Raw genomic sequence first — 15,965 nt, forward strand, 5'->3', positions numbered from 1 at the left:
AGCATAGATTTGCATGTGGAAGAGAGAAGTTGATCCACAGAGGTTTTTGATGTTAAATGAACAGCCCAGAAAATACACCCATTCCATTAGCTCATACACAACGCTCTAAAGAAGTCTCATGGTCCTGAGAGTGTCTGATCAGAAAGTGCAACACTCCATGAGGCCAGAAAGTGAACACTCAGAAACATTTGGTGAAGTATGATGCTTCCAGAGAGTACTGAGGCACTTAGACCTACTGTGTGACACATCACTGAGTCTCGGTGTCCCTTCGCTTCCTCATTTGTGATAGGGTCTCACCTTATAGGCTCATTGTGAGGGTCACATGCCATGTACGTGCAATGTGCTGAGTCCAGGCCTGCTCGCGGGGTGCACTCAGTCAATGAGCTGTTGTGAATAAACCCTTGAAGAAATATGTAAGATCACATAAGGATGGATAAATGACTGCTTTGTTTTACCTCCAGGTGTGGCAGGTGAGTTGGAGCTGCAAGTGATCCAGCCTGAGAAGTCAATATCTGTTGCAGCTGGACAGACTGCCACTCTGCGCTGCACCCTGACCTCCATGATCCCCACTGGGATGGTTAAGTGGTTCAAGGGGACAGGGCCATGCTGGGAGTTAATCTTCTCCTTCCATTGGGACCACTTCCCCTGAGTAACAAAAGTTTCAGATGCCACAAAGAGAAACAACATGGACTTAACCATAAGCATCAGTAATATCACCCCAACAGACACAGGATCCTACTATTGCGTGAAGTTCCAGAAAGGAAACTCCATGTAGAGTTCAAGTCTGGACCAGGCACCTAGGCCACCATGAGTATGACTATGGCATGACATCCTTCTTCCCCTGGTTATGACAAGTCAATAAGAATGCCCTCCATTGTCTAAGCAACAGCTAAGAATCAGGTGTTGTAGTGGGTGCCCCTGATTTCAGCCCCTTCCACATATCAGAGAATTTGAAGCCTAGAGATGTTATGCTATTTGCTCAAGGTGCCCCACTGGGAAAACAGTGGGAAACTCTAGAATCCCCAGTCTGAGGGCTCCGCAGCTCTTGACTTTTCCAATCCTGACCAGCCCTCTGGTTCCAGGGATGAGGGAATGAAAGTCTGAGTGACTTACCCAGTCACAAGATCTGACCTCAACCCTGACTCCAGAGAGCACTCCCCTCAATGTATTACTGTTCTCTTTACTCAGCACTTATTGAGCACCTGCTGTATACAGGCTCTGCTCTGGGTGCTGGGGAAGCAGCAGGGAACAAAACAGGCAAGAGCTTCTCTCTCATGAAGCTTAAGTTCCCTTCCCTTCCAGTGACAATAAATGCCCCCTTGGCAGAGAGGTGGATCAATGTCTTTCTTTCAGCTTCAGAAAAATCACAGTGAGAAGAAGCACAGGCTCACTGTTTATTCTGGCATCTCACGTTGGAAATGATGACGGTGAGTCTGAAAGAAAAGCTTCATGTAATTTGGGGACTGACTCACAAAATAGTGACCGAATCTCCCCATAACTCCTGGACATAGGCAGAGAAGGTAGCTGTATCCTGATGGTACAAGTATTACAGAACTTTTTAGTAGCACATTCCCTGAGGATGACTGGGGGCATTTCCTGGAGGGTGTTTTGAGTCCCTTGAGCAAAAGTTCATATTCTAGACTCAGCTGTTGGGACCCCACATTTTCTCTCTGTTGCTGAGGCGTCAGCAGGTCTTGGCACCCAGAAGGACCCCTCCCCATAATTGTTTGCAGTGCAGAAACTCAGAGGGAAAAGGAGGATGGTGTCACTGTCGGGCTGGAGAAGGTGGGACACTTGCTCAGTTGTGGACAACAAGACTGGAGGCCACAGGAAGTCCCTAGGGATGCAGTAAGGGATCGGAGTAACCTCTTTGTACCTGGATGAAAATAGTTTGGCTCCTTGGTGAGGTATAGAGAGAGACTATCCAGGGCAGTTCTCTCACAAAGTTGTCTTCATTTTTACAGGTAAGGAGATCATAGGGAAAAATTTCCAGAGCCAAGCTCTGCAAAGGGGCTAGCAGCTCCATTTACTAGGGCTTGAGAAGAATATTCACAGGGGGATTCAACATTATAATGAGGTTGATCTAACAGTCAGCCACTATCTGATTCATCTGCTCTTTTCATCTGCATTTCCATATTAAATTCCAAACAACTGTTTGCATTGCCTCACTTGCCCCTCACTGCAACCCTGGGAAAAAGAGAAATGCCTGCTGTTCCATTTCACAGAGGAGGGCCACACTGTGCCATGGTCCCATCTGGTTCTGGCTTCCATGGGGTCCTGCTCCACCCCTGCTTCCCCTGTAAGAAAGCTGCACAGGCTCTCTGAGGTTTCCAGGGAGGCAGCGAGGAACCCTGGATACCAAGAGTGAGAGCCATCAGAAATGTCCTTCCTGTGCCCAGATTGCTGGGAAGTCACCTGGCAGAGGAGAGAAGGGACTCTGAACTCAGGCCTGGAACTGCACCTGGGCCCTGCGCCCAACTCACAGTTCAGCTCTGGAACCTCGTGTCCTCCTCTGTGTGATGAGGAGATGACACTGCCCTCCTCACACTATCAGGAGGGCTGAGGCTTCTCCACAGTGTCACACACGTACGGTTAGTGCTGTTGACTACCGTCATGCTTACTGTTCATTGATGCTCCTCTTGTAGCCAAACTCTCTCCCCACATGGTGTCTGGCCCCATGGCCAGGGCCACACCTCAGCAGACAATGAGCTTCACCTGCAAGTCGCACGGCTTCTCCCCCAGAAGCAGCACCCTGAGATGGTTCAAAAATGGGAATGAACTGGCAGTCCTTCAGACCACTCTGTACCCAGAGGGAGACAATGCTTCCTAGAGCATCTCTAGCACAACCAAGCTGGTGCTTGCCCAGGGGACATTCGCTCCCAGGTCATCTGCGAGGTGGCCCACAAGACCCTGGAGGGGAGCCCTCCTCTTTGTGGGGCTGCCAACTTGTCTGAGACCTTCCAAGGTAGATGCCCCTCACCCCCAGCCCAATCCCAGGTCTGGCCCCCAAGCCTAGGAGCCAGCCCCTCCCCCACTCTGCTCCAGGCCTTCCATTGTCTGGAGTCTGAATCCTGAAAGACCCTCCCAGTCATCTGACACATAGATGTATAGTCATCTGCTACTGCTTCTATGGCAGCTTCCAGGTGAACACCTATCATGTGCTGAGCACTGTGTTAGGTTTCATTTACTTTACCATGGCAATTCCAATTATTAAGCACCTGCTGTAACCCAAGCTATCATGTGCTTGGTGATTTCATTTGTTTTGCTACAGTTATTCTGTTTTACTGCATGCCAGGAACTTGCAGTGTCTTGATTTCACTCATTCTTATCCTAATAGCTATCAGTCCTTGAGCACCTACTGTGTGCTGGGCACTGTACTTAGGGATGTCATTCACATGCAGACTACCCTCAGTGTTTGAGCACCAGCTGCATGCCTAGCACTGTTTTGGGTGATTCCCTTGCTGTGCGGTGGGAGCTAGGTTCTCAAGCCTCCCCCCTCCCCCATGATCTGTCTGTTCCATAAGGTCAGAACTTCTGCTCTGTGCTGTTTCAGTTCCACTCACCTTGGAGTGGTACTCTAAGGCACCCCATGGCAGGGGACCAGGTGAATGTCACTTGCCAAGTGAAGAAGTTCCACCCTCTGTGCCTACAGCCGACCTGTTTGGAGAATGGAAATGTGTCCCGAACAGAAATGGCCTTGGTGGCCTCCAACCTCCTAGAGAACAAGGATGGGACTGGTGAATTCATCCACCCACAGGGAAGATGTAGTGTTCACCTGCCTGGTCCAGCTTAAGGGGCAGTTCACCGTCATCAAAAACCATACCCTGAAAAAAAAAAAAAAACCATACCCTGTGGCTTCTGCCTGCCAGAAGGACCAGAAAAACACTTAAACCCCAGGGTGAGGCTTCAGTGATCCTGTTCCTAGTATCCTACCTCCTGCTCCTTCACCTGACAGTGATTAACTCACTATGCCAGGCCAGCCATCCCTCCCCCTGCTCTTTCTCACCTAAGGGTGGTCTGTATCCTTTCTAGACCTTTCCATCCTCACTCCAGCAAATGTCTATACCTGCCACTCTGAAATTCCAAGAAGTAGCCCTGGAGACCGGAGTTTTAAGTTTGAATCAGGTTCCTGGGTGACCATGGGTAGTCACAGCACAGCCTCCTTTTGTCCCATTTGTGATAACGGATCAGCACTAATCATGATTACTTACTGCAGTATTACTTTATGCGAATTCCAGTTCATTTCTGATCTCCTTTCCTGCTTCAACCAACCCTGTGACCTTGGAATTTTACAGAAGGGACTTGGGAAGCAATGAAAGACAGGTGGTGAAGATTTCTTGCCTTTAGATGATGAGATAAACTATTCAAGGGATACTGGAGTCCTTAAAATAGGACCAGAGACCTATACAACAAACATGTGTCAATTATAGCAGCAGGGAATTTTCCCAAGGACCTACAGAGTCCCTTTTCTACAATCAAAATATTTATTTCTCTCTCATGTAACATCAGGAGGAGGTTGAGCCAGGTTTCCAGGAGTCTGCTCTGGAGTACCTCTCAAAGGCCCATGATCCTTCTAACATGCCCTATGGCATTGTCCTCGCTGCTGGGTCAGCACTGGATCACTGAGTGTCCATGTCTGTACTGGCTGGGAGAGTAGAGATAGGAAGGGAAGAACTAATGATTTCACTTAAAACTAGAGGTATGCAAATGTTACATATTGTGTCCACTAATGACTTAGTCATGGATATACATCCAGTTGCAAATGGAGTTCACAATTATATGGTCACGTGATTAATGACATTGGTTTTTCTATGAAATCAATGCAACTACACACTTCCAAAAATTAATAATAATTGCCTAATAGCATCTAAAATGGAGTATATATTCACATCCTCCAAAATTTCTTCTGTAATTTTATTTTTTGCACTTAACATGGTTTTGAGTTAACTGTAAATTCAACTGTAAATGCTTGAAAGAATTTTCCTGTGAAACATGTGGGCCTCCACACTTCTTTGATTTGAAAAGAATCTGAATAGCTAACTAAGGCTACTCAAATTCTTTATTTCATTTTGGATGTTTGTGACAGGGAGTGCTTTGAGGAACTTGTTCCATTTTGTCAAATTTCTGTCCACAGAGCTGCTTATAATATTACCTTATTTTCTTTTCAATGACTGTAGGTACTGTAGTGATATCTCATCATTTTTCTTTTTTTTTCATTGTCAGACTGCTAAAAGTTTTTCAATTTTATCACTCTTTCCAAAAAACCCACTTTTGTTTCAGTGATTTTCTCAATTGTTTGTTTTTAATTTCATTGCCTTTCTCTCTCCTTTTTTTAAATTTCCTTCTGCTTGCTCTGGGTTTATTTTACTCCTCATTTTTTTTAAATGGGAACCAAGGTTATTAAACTAGACCTTTTTTATTTGAATGCCATATCTGAGCCTTCATCTGTGCCCAGCAATCAGAAGTGTGGAGCCAGGATATCTTGGACCTATCCTGTTCTACCTCCCACCAGGCCTTGGGACTTCATCAGCCAGCTGAAAGAGACCAAGGTCCAAATATGCACATTAGGGCTAGCCTTCTAGATGCTTCCCATACAAACTTCACACATCAAGTGCCCTGGGAAGCAGAATCTAAGATGATATTAGAAAGGGAAACTCACTGTGGAGTGCTGCCCAATCCACATGCATGAAAGAGGGAAGGAGGCAGGACTGGCAAAGGGAAATTTTGAACACAATGCAGCACAGCAAGACATGGCCCATGGACATAGGATTGGCTAGTTGGATGCACTTTTTGAGTTATTTTAAATGGAGTGGAAGGGCTAAGCCTCAGTACCCCCACTTTTTCCAGTCCTCTGCTGCAGGCTCCCTTCTAAGCAAGTGCAAACATGGGCAATAGAGCTCTTTCAACTGAAAAAAAAAAGCCCAGAAGTTTACCCATCTGAGACCTACCATCCTCCAATATGCCAAGGGGCAAATATGGTGAGCTCTCTGTTCCTTCCTTTAAGATTATTCCATGTATTTCAAAAATTATTTGCATTTCTTAATGTAAATATACAAGAAAAGACCAGTTATTGGGAAAAGAGAAAGAATATGAAGCTGTCACAGTGATCAATCACTATAGGCTTTAAAAGATGTGATGCTTACTTATCGTGAGATGAGCACCTATTCGTTACATAGGGATTTGTGGCCTGAGGAAGAGCTGGCAGCAAAGTTTGTACTTCATGCAATTGCTCATGGTAAATTCCACATGATAAAAAGAAATGTGTGTTGGGGGACTGATGCTATTTAACTGACCTGTGGCAACTGACATTCATAGGCATCAGCACCATGCAAAGTGAGAACTGCCTGTGTGTGTCTCTTCCTCAAATAGTGTGTCAACTCTGACAGAGAAGGGACCATACCTGTGTCCTCAGTTCCCAGAACAATGATTGCCATGTGGTAGGCCATCACATTAAAAAAAACAAACAAACAAATTGGTGAATACTTCATTGAAGATATCAGGTTCTACTAGATGTCAGATTGTAAAATAACATTTCACTTAATTCAATCAACTGGTACATGTACCTAAAAACTTTTCGTTAAATACTACTCTCTCTTCTTTGTGTTGAAAAATTCTACCAGAACTTCATATCCTCCAGAAAGTAAGCAAGTGGATTTTCAAAAAACAAAACAATAACCCTTTCCTGAGTGTGTCAAATGAGTACAGGAACCTCCTGGAAGAGCAATGGCCAAAGTGCAACAGTTTGAGCAACAAATAAATAAAGCAGTATATCTGGTTCTGCTATGATCTGAATGTTCAAGTCTCCACAATATTCAAGTGTTAGAATCTTCCAGCCCACTTGTTGGTGTTAGAAGATGGGGCCTCTGGGGGCACTGGGTGGCTCAGTGGTTGAGCGTCTGCCTTTGCTCAGGTTGTGATCCTGGGGTCTTGGAATTGAGTCCCACATCGGGCTCCCCACAGGAAGCCTGCTTCTCCCTCTGCTTATGTCTCTGCCTCTCTCTGTGTCTCTCATGAAAAAAAATAAAATGTTTAAGAAAAAAAAGAAGATAGGTCCTCTGGACAGTGAGAAGGTCATGAATGTTCCACCCTCATGAGTGGGATTAGTCCTTATAAAAGAACCCCCCCAGTGCTCCCCAGCCACTTCAGCCACATGAAGACACAATGAAAAATCCATAGAGGGCCCTCCTCCAACCACACTGGCTCCCTGATCTCAGGTTCCAGCTTCCACAACTGTGAGCAAGAATTTTCCTTTGTGATAAGCCACCCAGTCTGAGATATTTTGTTACAGCTGCTTGAATTGATAAATATCTTTGAGCTCATATTGATAAAAATTAATAAATGAATAAATTGATAAATTGAAGAGAAGAAATAATGTATAATGACTGATATATTTACTATTCCATTTTCCAGAATGCCATATAGTTGGAGCCATGCAGTATGCAGGATTTTCCTTTCGATTAATAATAAACATTTAAGATTCTTCCCTATCTTTTCAGGGCTTTCAGGTGCTCATTTCCTTTAGCACCATATAATATTCCACTGTCTGGATATACCACAATTTCTTTATCCATTTACCTACTGAAGGTCATCTGGATTGCTTTCATGCTTGGCAATTATGACTAAAGCTTCCATAAATTGTGAGAAGGAATCTGTTCTAGGCCTCTCTCCTACCTTCTGGCAGACTCAGACCACCCACAGATTGTACATGGCCTTCTCCTTGTGGTTTCACATCATCTTCCCTCTGTACATGACAACTAAGCTAAACTGTGCCTGAACTCCTGGTCCACAGGAACTATGAAAAGTATATGTTTTTTAAACCAGTAAGTTTGTGGCAGTTTGTTATTCAGCAAGTCCCCTTGTTTATACAGTGAGTACTACTCCAGGCCATTTTCCTATTGTGATGCAGAAGGAAGGTATCCTCTTCCTTTCTGTACATTGGCCTCCTTCCTCTCATCTCATATGGCAACTCAATTTGTAATCTTCATGCATTGGTATCAGTACATGTTGCTAAAAGAGTGTATAATGAGTCCTCACCTTGACCTAGAACCAGACCCTCAGTTTATCTTGGTCCAAGACAAAAAAACAAGAGAAATGATGCAAAATTTCTTTCCAGGGAACTTTGGGTGAAGAATTCTAGGTGAGCCAACCTGAGAATCCAGTTTCAGTCAGAAGTGGAGAGACCTTAACCCTGGGCATTCCCCAGTAGGACCTGTCTTGTGGTTTAGGGAGAGTGTCCAGAATGACAACTTGTCTACAATTTCAATGGAAGTTGCTGCCCCTGAGTAAATGAAGTAGAAAACACAGAGGTCAACCAAACAGACTATTCTATCTGCATTAGTGATGTGTTGCCCAAATATGTGGGCATCTATTACTGTGTGAAGTGAATAATAGGGCATCCAGGTGTCTGGTGGCTCTGTCAGTTAAGCATCCGATTCTTGGTTTCAGCTCATCTCATGATCTCAGAGTCATGAGATCAAGCCTCAGGTCAGGCGCTCTCTTGCACTCTCTCTCATTCAAATAAAGTAAATCTTTTTTAAAAAATAGGGCATCCTAACATGATGTATGTATCTGGTATAGGTACCTATGTGTCCATGAAGGGTGACTACAGTCTGAGAAACCTCAGTCTTTTGGTTTGTAAAAATAAATTTTTCAAAATTTGAAACACTTACCAAATCATCACCATACATTGGACACTGTGCCCCTTCATCTGCAAACAACCCTTAGGCTGGGATTCAATAAATGGCCCCTCTGTCCCTTGGAGGCCCTGTACCCCATATTCAATCAAGCCATGTTGACAGACTATGCTTTTCTCTGATGGCCCAACCACCAAAACCTAAACATAGGGCAAGAGAAATTCAAAAATAAAAAGATATTCAGTAGGTAAATTGCAACCACAAGTGTGCACTGCATGGTTCAAAACATTGGTAAACTGAATCTAGAAGTCTGACTGGCTTGAACTCAGGGATAAACCTGAGCTCAAGAATAGACATTGTGTCTATTGTGCCTATTTCCTGACTCCACATATCAGTCACAGAACCTTGCCGCCACATTAGCTTCTGAATTTGGATGAAATCTCAACATGAGTGAAGTGAGTCCCCAAACCTAATATCTCCTGAGTCAAAGCAAAGGGATCTATAGGTAGGCAGAACCTCTACAAGCCTGCACAATTCCACTCACCCATTTCTAACTGGAATGTGATTGAGGCCTGGTGGCACGTCCCTGAGGGCCACCACAATGCAGGCAGGGACCCCATTCCCCACACAGGAAGTCAGTGGGTAGATGTGGTCTCCTACTATGGCTTTGGGGGAGCCAGGAGACCAGAAGGAGGGGTTTTGGATATCACCACCCCCAGATATTGTTTGAAAAAGCTGTCCTGGAGGGGTCGAATCATTCTGTTGGCACTTGATCTTTCCCTGATCTGCCTTACCTCCAGTTCTGCTCTTCTCTTATTTTCTGAAGACAATCAGTGTTTCCTACTTCTTACCACTCTCTGAATTAATTACATTAAATACAATGAGATCAGTGTATCCATCTGCTCTGCTGGGAAAACCAGCCTTCTTCAGTAATGTTTTCTTCAAGTCCAACCACATTCCACGCCATCCAACTGGCCATGGAAAATTTACATATTTCCCTCAAGCTGAAAAATATAGTATAGGTGGCTTACCTGCCATTCTCTTGCATTTGTCTGTGGTTTCACTGTAGGTACCACAAGCTGGATCTCCCTGCCCTTGGTTTAGTGTTAGACTATACCATGCTGTGTGTTCGTATGAATTCTACTGAAATACATAACATTTTATCATATATAAACATCTTCCAGATTTTCCTCATTATGAATACATTCTACTGCATAGCTGAAATCAGTTGAAAAGAATTCTAGAAGTCGTTAGATTATAATTTCAGAAGCCAGGAATCAAAAACATATAGTCTTAAAGTTGTAAGATCAGTATGATGGTAAACATGCTGCGTCTGGCATAATCTCAGCTTTGCCCCTTGTGACCTTGGGCAAGTTACTGAACTTCCCCAAACCCTAGTTCCTTCTTATGTAAAATCTCAGTATCTTGGACTCATAACTGTGTAGAGTCTGTGAATATTCAAATCTTAGAATTATCAAGTCACAGAGTAAGGAAACTGACTTGTAGGTTCTTAAATGGAATGTAACGCTCATCTTTGCATCTTTCATAGCCAAAGTGGAAAAAAAAAAAAAAAACAGAGAGAAAGAGAGAGAGAGAGAGAGAGAGAGATTTTGATGGCTTTCCTCAATCTCATCATTCTTTCATCCATGCATTCCTCCATTCCCCCTTGCATCAAGCATACATTCAAAATGTACACTTTCATTCAGCCATGCATTTATTTATGCATACCTCTGTTAATAGATACCTGTGTCCTCCCCTGGGGTTGGCCCTGGGCAGATGACCCATCTTCAAGGAACCCCCAGGCTCTCACAGCGAATTTCCTATAGTAACTGATTACTTTCCTGGACTGTGTCAGTTTCCCCTACAGTGACAGTGTCCCAGTCTCCATTCTCTTCAGACTTGGTGTCTATTATCTGCTACATGCAGAAATTCTAACCACAGAGTGTGCATCTCACCTGGATAGAAAACTGTCATATCTTCAAGGGAGCTGAGCAACTCACATCCAAGCAGAATAGCAATGGGAACTATACCATTAGAAAAGCTTACATTAAAAAAAAAAAAAAAGAAAGAAAGAAAAAAAGAAAAGAAAAGCTTACATTTGGTGAATGTGTCGGCACAGGAGTCCGAAAGAGTGCTCACTGTAAGGTGCAACATGAGGTACACTCTCCCATCCAGGCCAACCTCACAGTCCACACACCCCATGGCACATACAAGCCCATTGGAAGCCCAGATAAGCTCATCTCTACTGCTTTGAGCTACTGTGTCACTCTTATATCCTAGGTGGAGTTAGGTATTAAACTCACAGAGAGCCATTTGCTGCCCCATTCTGCCTATTGGTACTCAGGTCCAGAGATGCCTGTCCTTATGTTCATGGCTTTCCTTCTGGGCTTCAAGGTGCTTCAACTTTCATAGTCATCTACATCTACAGGTGGCAGACCCTATCACAGGTGAGTTTGAGGCAGGCCTATACAGGAAGAGAGGTCATAGTCACCATCATGGGCTGACCAGAGGAGTCCAAAGTGAGCCCGCTATTTCACACAGCACATACCAGGGGGATCTAGCCTCAAGGTAAAGTTGGAAACATTCTTGTTTTCTTTAAATGTCTGTTGGAAATCTCAGAGGCTTCCAGTTCTCATGCAACCTACAGTGCCCTGGGGTTTGAAGGTTTTTGAATGAAGTCCCTTGGAATCCTGGGTGTGGGTCCAAGGTGTGGAGGTAGGATAAAGGTCAAAGCTTTGAGCTCCAATTTCCAAAGGGTGCCCCCATATACTGCTATATATGTCAAATTTCATAGAATTTATTTTTGGAATGAATAAGGAAAGTAATGCTAAACTCTACTAATGGAGCCCATCAAGAGACTGGAAGGCTCTAAATAGTGGCAAAGAGGAACATGAGTGTGGAAAAGTTCAAAACTCAGACAGAGGGGTTGGAGTGTAGTGAGTAGGGGACTTTTTTCTGATCAACACCATAAATCCAGGCACATAGAGTGCTTGCCACACAGTGATGCTCAATAAGTATTTGGGGAATTAATACAAGAATGAATGAATGAATGAATGAATTTTTTCCCAATTGCTCCTGTATGCTCTACAATATATTGCCTCCCACCCTGTCCAAGAGGCTCACATTGGGGGAGAAGCTGCTGCCCTCACTTCTACTTTGAACATGCTCCCTTCCTCATAGCCCGTGATGTTCCTTCTTTCTGAGCTCCAGAGCTGAGTCAAGGAACGGACTTTGGTCTGAGGGACCTGGGAATGTTTGTACCCTGATGCATTGAGTTTCAAACTGGCCCTGCCTCTGCCCAAAAGAGAATCAAGTGGGTCAAGAAAACAAGATTTCCATTCTGCTCCTGATCAAGAACAATCCTTAATTTTCAGAGCACATTTTATCTTTATTTTATTTTTTATTTTTAAATGTTAATTCCAGCGTACTTAACATAGAGTATTATATTCGTTCAGGTGTACAATATAGAATATAACAATTCTTTTTTAAAAATATTTTATTTATTCATTCATGAGAGACATAGGCAGAGGGAGAAGCAGGCTCCATGCAGGGAGCCCAATATGGGACTCAATCCCAGGACCCCAGGATCACGACCTGAGCTGAAGGCAGACGCTCAACCACTGAGCCACCAGGCGTCCCGAATATAACGATTCTATACGTTACTCAGTGCTCATCCTGACAAATGTACTCTTAATCCCTTCACCAATCATCCACCCCTGCACCCACCTCTCCTCTGGTGACCATCAGTTTGTTCTCTATAGTTGAGTCTCTTTTTTTTATTTGACTCTTCCTTTTTCCTTCATTTGTTTTGTTTCTTCAATTCCACATATAAGTGAAATCAGATGGTATTTGTCCTTCTCTGAGTGACTTATTTTGTTGTGTTATACTCTCTAGCTCCATCCATTGTTGTTGCAAATGGCAAGATTTCATTTCTTTTATGACTGAATATATTCATATATATACACACATCTTCTTTATCCATTCATCTATTGATGAATACTTGGCCTGTTTCCATAATCTGGATGAGCACATTTTACTTTTATACAGAGCTTCCCCCAGTATGATTTTATTTTGACATCTACATATTTTGAAATCACTACATGAAATAAGCACTTTTTGGTTCTGAAATATTCAAGAAATATATTTTAAAAAATCCTTGGTCCTACCATCCTATCTTGCAAAATGCTAACATTTTGCCATTATGGTCTTCTGTTTCTTTTAAAAACACTGTCCTGAGTTCAGAGTTTATCATTCTCAAAGTTGATTTTATAATTTTACAACATATTAGAAATCTCTAACCAATTCATATTTTATATAAATGCTGTTATACTGTATACAACATTCTGGAACTTTTATTTTTATGCTCAACACAGTGCATGGGATTTGTTCATGCTGATATGCAGAGTTCCATTTTATTAATTTTCCATGACTCTATAGTTCTCTATATAAGCATATGCTACAACTTAGGGATTCTTCTCAGGATGGTATGAAAGTTCTATTTGGTGTTTGGGTAATACAACTTTGCAATGAGCATTTTTCTGTCTGTTTCCTTGGGCACATATGGTAGAGTCCCTCTAGTTCCTCTGCTGTTGTCCATGGAGCAGGAGTGTTAGTATTGTTTGGGAGCGTTTGTAATACTAAAAAAAAAAAAAAAAAAAAAACACTTTTAATTTTTTATGAAGTTTTGCTCTTTCCATATGTCTTTGACCTAGCTTTTTTTCCCCTAACGTGTGTGTGTGTGTGTGTGTGTGTTATAATTGGTAGGGATCTTATTTTTTTCTCCCTTTGGGATAAATTATCTAGCACTCATTGATAAGCACAGCTGCCTTTGCCTTTTAGCAAACCACTCCATAAATGTATGGTTCTTTTTATGAGATCTTATTGCCGTCGAGCTGCTTGTCTGTCTCTGTCAAAACTACCCTATCCTATATAAGTCATGGGGATGAAAGTATAGCATAGGGAAATACAGTCAACAATATTGGAATAATGTTGTATGGTGATAGCTAGTAACTACTCTTACTATGCCGTGACCATTGCATAATGCATAGAATTCTTGAATTACTATGCTGTGGACCTAAAACTATTATAGTACTGCATATCGGCTCTAATAATAAAATTTTAAAAAAATATTTTAAAAATAAAATTTGCCCTGGCATAAAAAAAAGAGAAATAGATCCATACATAATATGTACTTGGCTAAGTGATTTTTGAAAAAGTTGCCAGAGAAATTCAGTGTGGAAAGGATTGTCTTCTCAACAAATGGTGTTGAAACAATTAGATACTCATGTGTAAAGAAGAAGAAGCAGAAGCAAAAGCAGAAGAATAATCTTGACTGTTTCCTTATAACATACACAAAATTTAATATTGTTTTAAAATCAAGCTACCTTATAGCAATATTACTACACATTTTATAGCAAAATACTAAGAACAAATATGAGATGGATCATAGACCTAAATTCAAAACCTAAAGCTATAAAGCTTCTAAAAGAAATCATAGGATTTACCCCAAAGATACAGATGCAGTGAAACGCCGGGACACCTGCACCCCGATGTTTCTGGCAGCAGTGTCCACAGTAGCCAAACTGTGGAAGGAGCCTCGGTGTCCATCGAGAGATGAATGGATAAAGAAGATGTGGTTTATGTATACAATGGAATATTACTCAGCCATTAGAAACGACAAATACCCACCATTTGCTTCAACGTGGATGGACCTGGAGGGTATTATGCTGAGTGAAGTAAGTCAATTGGAGAAGGACAAACATTATACGGCCTCATTTATATGGGGAATATAAAAAATAGTGAAAGGGAATAAAAGGGAAAGGAGAAAAAATGAGTGGGAAATATCAGAAAGGAAGACAGAACATGAGAGACTCCTAACTCTAGGAAACGAACTAGGGGTGGTGGAAGGGGAGGTGGGTGAGGGGTGGGGGTGACTGGGTGACGGGCACTGAGGGGGGCACTTGATGGGATGAGCGCTGGGTGTTATGCTATATGTTGGCAAATTGAACTCCAATAAAAAAAAAAAAGGAAAAAAACAAAACTAAATCTTTATAGTCTTTGTTTCCCAGAGACTTTATTTTTTTTATTTTTATCATTAATTTTTTGTTAACATATACTGTATTTAGTTTCAGACATAGAATTTAGTGATTCATCAGTTGCATACAACACCCAGTGCTCATTACTTCACGTGCCCTCCTTAATGCTCATCACCCAGTTATCCCATCCCCCCATCCACCTTCCCTCCAGCAACTTAGTTTGTTTCTTAGAGTTAAGAGTCTCTTATGGCTTGCCTCCTTCTCCGTTTTCATCTTATTTTATTTTTTTCCTTCCCTTCCCCTATGTCCATGTGTTTTGTTTCTTAAATGACATATATAACAATCACATTTTTTATGCGCATAAAAGATTTGACCAGATGCTCCACCAAAGAACATATATGAGAAGTAATGAGAGTTTTGCTGATGTAAAATGTATTTTTTTTAACTGCTCTGTCTTAATAAGAACAGCTTTATAATAAGTTTCAATACCTCTTTTGGGCAAACTTTCCCACCTCGCCCTGTTGCTCAGAACTGCAATGGCATCTCCTCAGGCCAGATGTATCAACTTTCATTAAAAACCATTGTGTGGGGTAGCCCGGGTGGCTTAGCAGTTTAGCGCCGCCTTTGGCCCAGGGCCTGATCCTGGAGACCCCAGATCAGGTCCCAAGTCGGGCTCCCTGCGTGGAGCCTGCTTCTCCCTCTGCCTGTGTCTCTGCCTCTCTCTCTATCTCTCTCTCTCATGAATAAATAAATAAAATCTTTAAAAAAACCCACAAAAACAAAAAACAAAAAAACCACTTCTGTGGAGCACCTGGGTAGCTCAGCAATTGAGTGTCTGCTTTCCGCTTAGGTCATGATCCCAGAGTCCTGGGATCAAGTTCCGTATCAGGTTCCCCACAGGGAGCCTGCTTCTTCTTCCTCTGCCTATGTCTCTGCCTTTGTGTATATGTGTCTCGTGAATAAATAAATAAAATCTTTAAAATAAATAAATAAATATCACTTTTACAATTATGATTCAATTGCATTGACTTTGTATATTCATGTGAGCAATTTAGGTTTCTCTTTGATGACTTTCAATTCACCAGTTTACAGGGATTTTTAGTCCTGTGATGGTCTTATGTATACTTACTTAGAGCTATCTTTAATATTTTCTAGTTTATGAAAACTTTAAAATTATTATAATGTTTGCAGTGGGTTTGGGACTGCCGTATATGAACGTAAATGAGTTTTGAACATAGATATTATATCCAGCAAGCTTATCACATTCATACTAGTGCTCATAGTATGGACATTCTCT

At 42.2% G+C, this 15,965-nt stretch overlaps 1 protein-coding gene across 22 annotated transcripts in view; it reads left to right on the plus strand.

The window, feature by feature from the left end:
• The window catches only part of LOC140618214 (signal-regulatory protein beta-1-like), a 58,077-nt gene that overhangs the window by 22,493 nt on the left and 19,619 nt on the right, over positions 1–15,965 (plus strand). For 16 of the 22 annotated variants that reach the window (XR_012018401.1, XR_012018408.1, XR_012018410.1 and 13 more), the window contains one exon: positions 462–1,327. The exons of the other annotated variants lie outside the window; for them this stretch is intronic. The gene's annotated coding sequence lies outside the window, so the exon portion shown is untranslated. Of the gene's footprint in view, positions 1–461; positions 1,328–15,965 lie in introns of those variants that run through there. 22 annotated transcript variants of the gene reach the window in all.

The sequence above is a fragment of the Canis lupus genome, chromosome 26, assembly GCF_048164855.1.
Source record: "Canis lupus baileyi chromosome 26, mCanLup2.hap1, whole genome shotgun sequence".
NCBI classification, from domain to species: domain Eukaryota; kingdom Metazoa; phylum Chordata; class Mammalia; order Carnivora; family Canidae; genus Canis; species Canis lupus.